Raw genomic sequence first — 8,952 nt, 5'->3', positions numbered from 1 at the left:
AATCATTGTTTGTGTGCTGTGTGGATGCACAGTCTATCATAGATTTTCACGGAATCCAGTTCTTATCTGTATTAGTTTGTTAAGAATGTACCATAATAAACTACCTTGTAATGGGTGGCTTAAACAACAGAAAACTAATTTTCCATAATTTTAGATACTACAATTATATGATCCAGTTGTTAGCAGTGTGTGTGCCTTTTAAACACCTTGGGGGAATGCTGTGTTTCAGGCTACTCTCCTGGGCTTGGCATTGGCTGACTTCTTGTGCATTTTTCCTTTGTACATGACTATGTGCAAATTTCCATTTAATAGCAGAGCAACAATCATGCTGGATTATGAGTCTTTTAACTTTTTAACTCCTAATGGGCTCCTTTTAACTTGATTGCCTCTGCAAATTAAGTTATAATTATGGTCACATTACAAAGTATGGGGGTTAGGGTGATAACATATGAATTCTGAGGAGACATAATTTAGCTCATAACATTATTTTAATCTGCTGGATGCACTGGACTTGATACAATACAGATTTTACTAACTCCAAACTGGAGTCAATTTTAAATAGACACATTCTATGCAAAAGTATATGAAAGTAAAAAACTTGAAGTATATCATTTCTGCAGTAATCCTCAAGGACTTAAGGCACTATACCAATATCACTATTTGGCCATGTCTGGTATTCATGTTTGCATATTTTGTGGTTCTTCCCCATACATCTTTTTCTTTCCATGAAGTCCTGGACCTATGTAAATAGCATTTATTATTTTCCTTTTACACGTGCAAAACTGGCTGCTCTGAATTGTTATTGACTTGCCCAAGGTTGAAAAGTAAATCAGTGATTTTCCAATGCTCCAGTTTTTTATAATAACTATAATGAATACTCTGATCCATTTGGGCATTAGATGTTATATGAAAAATTTAAGATACCATTACCTTTTCCTTATGCTGTTCTGAAATTGGATCATCCCATTTGTCTTTTTGCTCCCAAAAATGTGATGAATCAGTAGCTGAGAAGGTAAAAACAATCTATCTACATTTGTACAATTAAGGTATAATTATACTATACTGCTTATATTTCTTGAAGTTTCTTGGGTCAGGGTTTTGATAGGCAGAAAAGTGTTCTCCTAAAGAAGTTCCCATCCTAATGCTTGGAATCCATGACTATACTAGAAAACAAGACAAAGACAATCAAAATTAAAGATAAAATTGAGTTTGCAATCAATTGAAATGGTCACATGGACTCACAAATATATTTGCCCGTGGAATATTAAGGCAAAAAATTAATGTGAGAACTCTATAGCCTGAATTTGAAGGTAGAAGAAGTAAAGTATTAATGAGGAATGCCAGTGGCATCGAGAAGTTAGTAAGAAAATGGATTCTCCTCTAAAGCATGGAAGTGGTAACTCATGCGATATTGACATGTTGGAATCCCAAAGCCATTATGATTGTATTTGGAGGTATAAGGAGGCAATTAAGATTAAAAGAGTTCATGGGGCCAGGGATTTAGCTCAGTGGCACCTCGCCTGCCTTGCAAGCACAAGGTCCTGAGTTCAATCCCTGGTACCAAGAAAAAAAAAACAAAAAACATTAAATGAGTTCATAGGAATGGAACCCAGTTTTGTTATGATTCATGTCCTTATAAAAAGAGACATAGAGTTCTGTTTTTATTAATTTATCTTCCTCATGAGAAGAGAGTGAGAAGACCATTGTCTTCAAGCCAAGAATGGAGCCACCATCAGGAATTTAAGTAGCTGTCACCTTGATCTTAGATGTCTATCCTCAAGAACTCTGAGAAAATAATTTCTTTTCTTCAACCTGTGTAACCTATAGTATTTTCTTATGGCAGCTTAAATGATTCACATTTTTGGTGTGGTAACAAAATGCAGCTGTATTAGTCAGCTTTTCCATTGCCAATTCAAAATACCCAACATTTGCAACTTAAAAGAGAGATTGAATTTGGCTCACAGTTTCAAAAGTTTCCATCTATAGTCAGCTGTCTCCAAGGCAGGAACATCATGTTGAAGGGCATGATTTAGCACAGCCCTTCAATGCATGGTGGCCTGAAAGCAGAACTGAACTGTGCCAGAGGGAAAGAGCCCAGAGCCTATATACAGAACCAAAGGCCAAATATCTATGACCCACCAGACATACACAGAAGTATGCTTTACTAAGTCAATCAGATTAACAATCCAGTTTAACAGGCACACTGGGCTTAGATATCCATCCATCTATCTATCTATCTATCTATCTATCTATCTATCTATCTATCTATATGGATTATTTAGTGAGAGTTCAGGTAGGCATAAGAAATAAGTTACTGGAAAATGAAGGAAAAGTGGGCCATGTTATAAAGTGGCAAAAGACTTGGTTGAACTGTGTTCTAATGTTTTGTGGAAGATAGAAAAAAATTGTTTAGAGACGTAGCCTTGCTAAATCCCTTGGTTGCCCAGACTGGGCTTAAAATTGAGATCCTCCTGCCTCAGCTCCCAGAGGCTGTAATCTGAGATTACAGATGTGTATTACCTGCCCCATGAAAGGTGGTAATTTCAAATCTCAAAATTTAATATTACATCAACATATTTCTAGCCAATATGTGGAAGATCTCTTGATTCCCTTTGATTTCTTATACCAAAATGTGAGAGCAGAAAAGTGAATTGAAGAAGGAAATGTTAAACAGAAAGAAATCATATCTCAAAGATTTGAAAAATTCTAAGGAGTGTATCTCTTTTGAAAAATATGAGAATAGTGCTTGCTTCGGCAGCACATATACTAAAATTGGAACTATACAGAGAAGATTAGCATGGCCCCTGTGCAAGGATGACACATAAATTTGTTAAGCATTCCATATTTTTAAAAAAAGAAAAATATGATAATATGTTCTGAAGAGACACTGAGGGTGTGCCAGACAAACCATTTTATAAGGAGATTATGAGTGCATTTCAACAGAATCAGGAATAGAGGTGGGATTATGCCAGCAGAGACACTGCCAGCTTGATCTAGAAAGGATGAAGACAGTGGGAAAGAATGAAGAAAGGATGTTGTTTTTTTAATTTTATTAGACAAAATCATAGGGCTATTTGGCTATAAACTTATGCTATATCTCAAGAAAAGAAATAAAAGATGTCAAAATCATTCCATAATAATCAGAGTTGCTGTTTCTACCCCAGGTACTCAGTGCCTAAGGACCAAGGCTGTGTTCACTTCTGTTTCAAAGAGCAGGACAGAGGCAAACAGCCAACGTCAGAGGTGTCTGCTGATCTTCCCTGCAGAGTCAGTGCCAACCCAGTGGGCCTGGAGGTAAAATATGCAAAGACAGAATTTTTTTCCAGCTTAAATTTTAGAGGGATTTGCTTTGCTAGGTTTTGGGGTTGTTTGGAAACTGTTATACTTACTTTTTTCTCAGTTAAATATCCAAGTTCATGACTTTTAACTTATACTTTCTACAAAACACTAGACATTAATTAAGAGAATTTCTCCACCAGTTTTTAAGGATCATTTTCTCTATAATTTCAAGTAATATGCTCTTTATGTCATGCTGAGACTTCATCAATATTAACTTTAATACTTGCATTCATTAAGGTTTCTAGAAAAAGAGTCAATAGCAACTGATTTTAATAGAAATCAACCCAAAATAAATATGGATTTACTAAGTAAGTTTATGGGATCAGAGACAGAGGAATCCACAATGGTCATTCATGCACTGGAGAGCCAGAGGGTCCAGTAGCTGCTGAGCCCAAGAAGATGGAAGCCACAGAACAGTAAGGATCAAAGAGCACCAGTGAAAGGTCAAAAACCTGAAAGCTCTCTGTAGAGTCACCGATATGAGTCTTAATTGGGAAGGTGAAGAAACTGGAGACTGATATCCAAAGGCGATTGCAAAGACTGGAGCAACTTCAAACCAGTAACACTTCCTATTTCTTTCCCTTTTTATACCATTCATGTGACAAGCTGATTGGTTGGTGTCACTCACATCTGGGGTAGGTCCTTTCTGCTCAGTGTGCTGGCCTACATGTCAATCACCTACAAATACATTGAGAAATTTACTAACTTTCTAGGTGACTTACTTAAGCCAAGTCAACATATCATAACTAATGCTTACAATGTCCATATTCCTACTGAGTCCTTTTGAGGTAAACTAGGCTCTTTTTTAACATACACATCAAAAGTCTTTCAGTTTCTACCTGTTACCAAGTTCTAGAGTCGCTTTCACATTTTTAATTATTTGCTACCCAGATCTGTTATTTTCATTCCTGACTGTCATAACGAAATACTCCAGTCTGAGTGACTTAAGCAAGAGAAATGTATATTTTTTTATTGTTCTGCAAGTTAGACTCCCAAGATGACACTGTTGGCAGGTTTATTTACTTAAGAGACTACTCTTTTCGGCTTGTTTATGGCCACTTTCTGTCTGTGTCTCATATAGCCTTTCTCTGCAATATGAACCCTTAGCATCTCTTCCTATGAGAACATTAGTCATGTTGATTAAAGGACTAAGCTGTTATATCATTAAATTTCCTATTTTAAGTAATTAAAAGATCTAACTCCAACTATAAATATATTAGTGTTTAAAACTTTACCACATGAATTTGGTGGGAGAAGCAGGAGAATGTAAGTTAAGGGGAAGTCCATGATCAACCACATAGAACAAGAGAATGGTAGGTAAGAGGGTAAAGGAAAAATAAGAAATCTAGAGTGAATTCTACACTGTCATCCAAGTAAAAGAAATAGGCTCTTTGTTACAAAATTTTGTATTATGAAAACTCCCTAGCAAATATTCTTTGCCCATTTTAAAATGATGTTATCTCTGAAGACTTTTATCTTTTGCTTACCAACCATTGAGATATCATTTTCATCACTACTGTCAATCATTAAGGGTAGGTTTTTTTTCCCCTATTAAGTTTATTGGTACATTTTAGGTATAAAATGCATTTACATACATCATTGGGATCTTGTACTATTACATGAGTATCTTGGTTCTTTTTTTTTCCCCTTCCCCTGCCCTCCCTTCACCCCCTCCACCCTTCCTTACTTGCAAAGATTTTGTTTCCAATTTTTTCCTTTTATCATATATATTTTTTCCCTTCTTTCCTTTCCCCTACCTTTCCCACTTCCCCTGCTCCTTTAGACCTTTACTTCCTACTATGCAATATCAATTATACATTTTTAAAATTAAAATATGAAGACCTAGGAGACATTACCACAGATTTTACAGAATTTAAAAGGATATAGAAAGCATATTTCAAAAAACTGTTTTGAAATAAATTTGACAACTTCTAAGAAGTACCTTGGAAGACAAATTTATGAAACTAACTCTGGAAGAAATATAAAATTTGAATAGCACCTATTCAAGAAAGTGTATTCCTAGCTTGAAAACCTACCTATATGACAACAGCAGGCTCATAAATATTTTAACTGATAAATTATATCAAACAATTAAAGCAGAAAAAAGAAGGAACACTTCTCCCCTCATTTTAGGAAATCAACATTGTGCTAATCCTAAAACTGGATAAAGATAATAGAAGAAAAAAGTATGAACATAGATAGAAATTTGTTTAATAAAACAAACTATTGGAAGTCAGATCTGGTAGTATGTAGAAAGTGATTTTGTTATAAGGATGGCAGTGTTGGTTCAGCATTGGAAGATCCACCCCCAAAAGTCATCATTTTAACAGAAGAAAGGAAAAAGCCGTATGATCTTGTCACTAGTTGGAGAAAAAGTATTGGACTAAATTCTACAGCTGTTCATGGTAAAAGCTATCAGAAGACTAGAAGTAGAACAGAACCTTCTCAACAGATTAAAGACATGTACTCCATACTTCCAGTGAGGACACCTTATATGAATGGAGAAGATACAATGCTTTCTCCTTAAGGTGGGGAACAAGGGCAGATATGCTTACTCTTTATCTGTCCATTAAACTTTGGAACCTAGGCCCAACCAAAATAGTCTGGCAATAAAATGACACAATTAGGATAGGATTGGCAAGGTAGAAGCAAAATCCTTATATATAGATGAAATGATCATCTACAAAGAAAATACTAAGAAATCTCTAGGAGCCCCTAGAACTTGTATTTGCATTTAGCAGGATTAGAAAACACAAGGTATATATAAAAATTCAGGTCTGTGTATACTTGCTATAAATGAAGAATGGGATTTTGAAATTTAAAAGTTATGTAGGAGTACAAAGGACCTAGAAAAGTTAAAAAAAACAAACAAATCAGTGTTGGAATGTGGGAAATTGTAGAATTCAGCTATCTAGTTGTAAGAATTGATCACAAGAAGTTTGTTAACTGAGAAAATTAAATCGTTTCTGGGAAATTCCACAAGTCTGTTTGTTAAAAGAATGCCAGAAAACTTTAAGAGAAATTGTAAAAGTTTCACTGGAGAAAAACAGGTTTTCCTAGTTTTCTTATTTACCATTTCCTGGGATCAGAGAACCAGGACCCAGTGACTCTATGGGTGGCGAGAGAGATAGGACTCACTATGCATATCTGTGATGTTTGTGGTGGGCTGGTGGGCTAGATTTTGGCTGATGTCACCCTGTTCTCTTGATACTATCTGATAAGAAGAGGGCTGTGGTGTGCTCTTTGATATACATACGGGATTGGTGAACAGAAACAGGGGACTTGTAAATTTGCTTGTAGCTTTTATAAGTCACTTAAAGTCACTGGTTTTCATCAGATGTAAAAATCAGAAAGACAATAGCCAGAATAACTAAGCTGCTTTCCTACATGTATAAAAGCCTTGCTTCTTTCCTTTGTGATTGTTGAACAGTGTCGGAGAAATAAACTGTTGTTCGTCCCCCAGACTGTCTCATCTTTCTTTAAATGTCGGTGCTTTCTAGGGTCTCAGGTCTCCCTCTAGAGAGACCACCAACGTTGAAAGACATTTAGTGACTAATTTTAAGACTTCTTCTAAAGCTACAGTAATCAAGGCAGTGTTAGTGCAAGGAAAGACACATAGACCATTGGAATAAAACAGAATCTAGAAATAGAACCACACATATATGGTCCACTGAGTTTTGAAAGATTATTTAACATTAGCATTTTATAGAATATAAACTCAATTCGAGAGCCGAGGAAAAGATAGTGTTTTCAGCAAACAGCACTAGAACACCTTGTATCCGTATATAAAAAATTACCCTCAACCCTTTATTTCCATACATAAAAATAACTTGAAGGGATCTATGAACCTAAATAGGAAAGCCTAAAAATATAAAACTTTAAGAAGAAATTATAAGGGAAAATGTTTATGAATTTAGGGTAGGCAAGAACTACCTAGGATACAAAAAACATGATGTATAAAAGAAAAAAATTGATAAATGAGATTCCATCAAAATTTACAACTTGAAATGACATCATTAAAATGAAAAGTAGTCCTTAAAGAGACCATATTTACAATGCATATAACCTATGACCAGAAAATATAAAGAACTCTTACAGCTCATTAATAGACAACCGAATTAAAAAGTAGACATAAGAAGATGATAAATAGGCAGTACAGCACAAGGAAAGGTGTGCAACTCTAGAATCAGAAAAATACTAATCAGTACAATAACAAGATTGAAGTATACACGCATTAGGGAGATGAAGTTAAAAGTTTTAAAAGCCTTGTCATGACTGTTTCTTTTTGTTGGATTCTCCCCCTTTGCATTTAATTTGTCACACCCAATGGATTCATTCTGCTGGGCTTCCTGGGGTCATGATCCTCATTGTCTTTTCCTAGGGTATTGTCTAAAATTTTTTTGAGTGCTGGTTTGGTATTCATGAAGTTCCTGAGGTGCTCTTTATCATGAAAGTATTTTATTTCTCCATCAATTTTGAAAGATAGTTTTGCAGGGTACATCAATCTGGGTTGGAGGCTGTTTTCCTTTAGGGCTTGAAATACACCACTCCAAGCTCTTCTTGCCTTGAGGGTTTGCATTGAGAAGTCTGCTGTGATTCTGATGGGCTTTCCTTTGTATGTGATTTGTTTCTTTTCTCTCACTGCTTGTAGAATTTTGTTCTTCTGTTGGATTTCTGGAACCCTAATTATTATATGGCTATGTGTAGTTTTTTTTGATCAAGGCTAGCTGGAGTCCTATATGCCTCACTTATCTGAATGCCAAGTTCTTTTTCCCTGCTTGGGACATTTTCTCCCATCACTTCTGTGAAGAGTTTTTTTTATGTCATCTGCACTCTCTCCTCTTTCTTCATTGACTCCAATCAGTCTTATGTTATTCTTCTTTGTATCATCTAGCAGCTGCTGGATTGACTTCTCATGTTCCTTTACAATTCTAAAGCAATTTTTCTTTTCCTCCTCACTAATTGCAATCTTTTCTTCTATATCTGAAATTCTATTTTCACATTGGTTCATTCTGCTGTGCAGACTTTCAAGAAAGTTTTTAATCTACTGGAAATCTGTTTGCACCTGTTTTATGGATTCCATTTGTTTCCTATGTTGGGATTCCATCATGTTCCTCAGATCCTCTATTTTTTAATCTGTGTCCTCTCTAGATTTATTAATCATGTCTTGCACTATGAGCACAATCTTTGCTGTTATCTGAGTAATTATTTCTGATCTCATTTTTCCCAGATCCTCTTTCGTTGTTGCCAGTTCAGAGAGTCCAGGTGGTTGAGTATCAAATCATTCCATCTCGTTTCCCTTTGAGGTTGCTGTAGGTGATCCAGAAGTCTGTTTTTGAGGCTTGTTTATGTGTCTTCTCATTTCCACGGGGCGGGGGGGGGGGTGCTTCTGGCATCCACATGGCTCACCTTCTCTGCCCTAGGAGAGTGGAATGGCGGCGGGGGAGCTTCCTTCTGGGTGCTGGGACTGGCTCAGCTTCTCTTATTAAGGGTAAGTTTAAATGTTGCAAAGGTCAACTTTTTTCATGGTTTGTTTCTGGGCATATATTAATATGATTTTAAAATTTTATATTCTGGGATCATAACAACTTTACAGATAAAAATAAACTTTCT

The 8,952-nt window shown here is 35.8% G+C and overlaps 1 non-coding gene across 1 annotated transcript; it reads left to right on the top strand.

The window, feature by feature from the left end:
- The first annotated feature begins 2,742 nt into the window (after positions 1-2,742).
- LOC147829802 (U6 spliceosomal RNA) lies at positions 2,743-2,849 on the top strand. The gene has a single exon (XR_015448581.1). It is a non-coding gene; the product is annotated as a U6 spliceosomal RNA (small nuclear RNA).
- The last annotated feature ends 6,103 nt before the right edge of the window (positions 2,850-8,952 follow it).

The sequence above is a fragment of the Heterocephalus glaber genome, unplaced genomic scaffold (assembly GCF_053883595.1).
Source record: "Heterocephalus glaber isolate CG9 unplaced genomic scaffold, H.glaber_assembly_v1.0 deba00000470, whole genome shotgun sequence".
NCBI lineage: Eukaryota > Metazoa > Chordata > Mammalia > Rodentia > Bathyergidae > Heterocephalus > Heterocephalus glaber.
The sequence above is the reverse complement of the archived record's forward strand: the minus strand, read 5'-3'. Positions and strand labels throughout refer to the sequence as shown.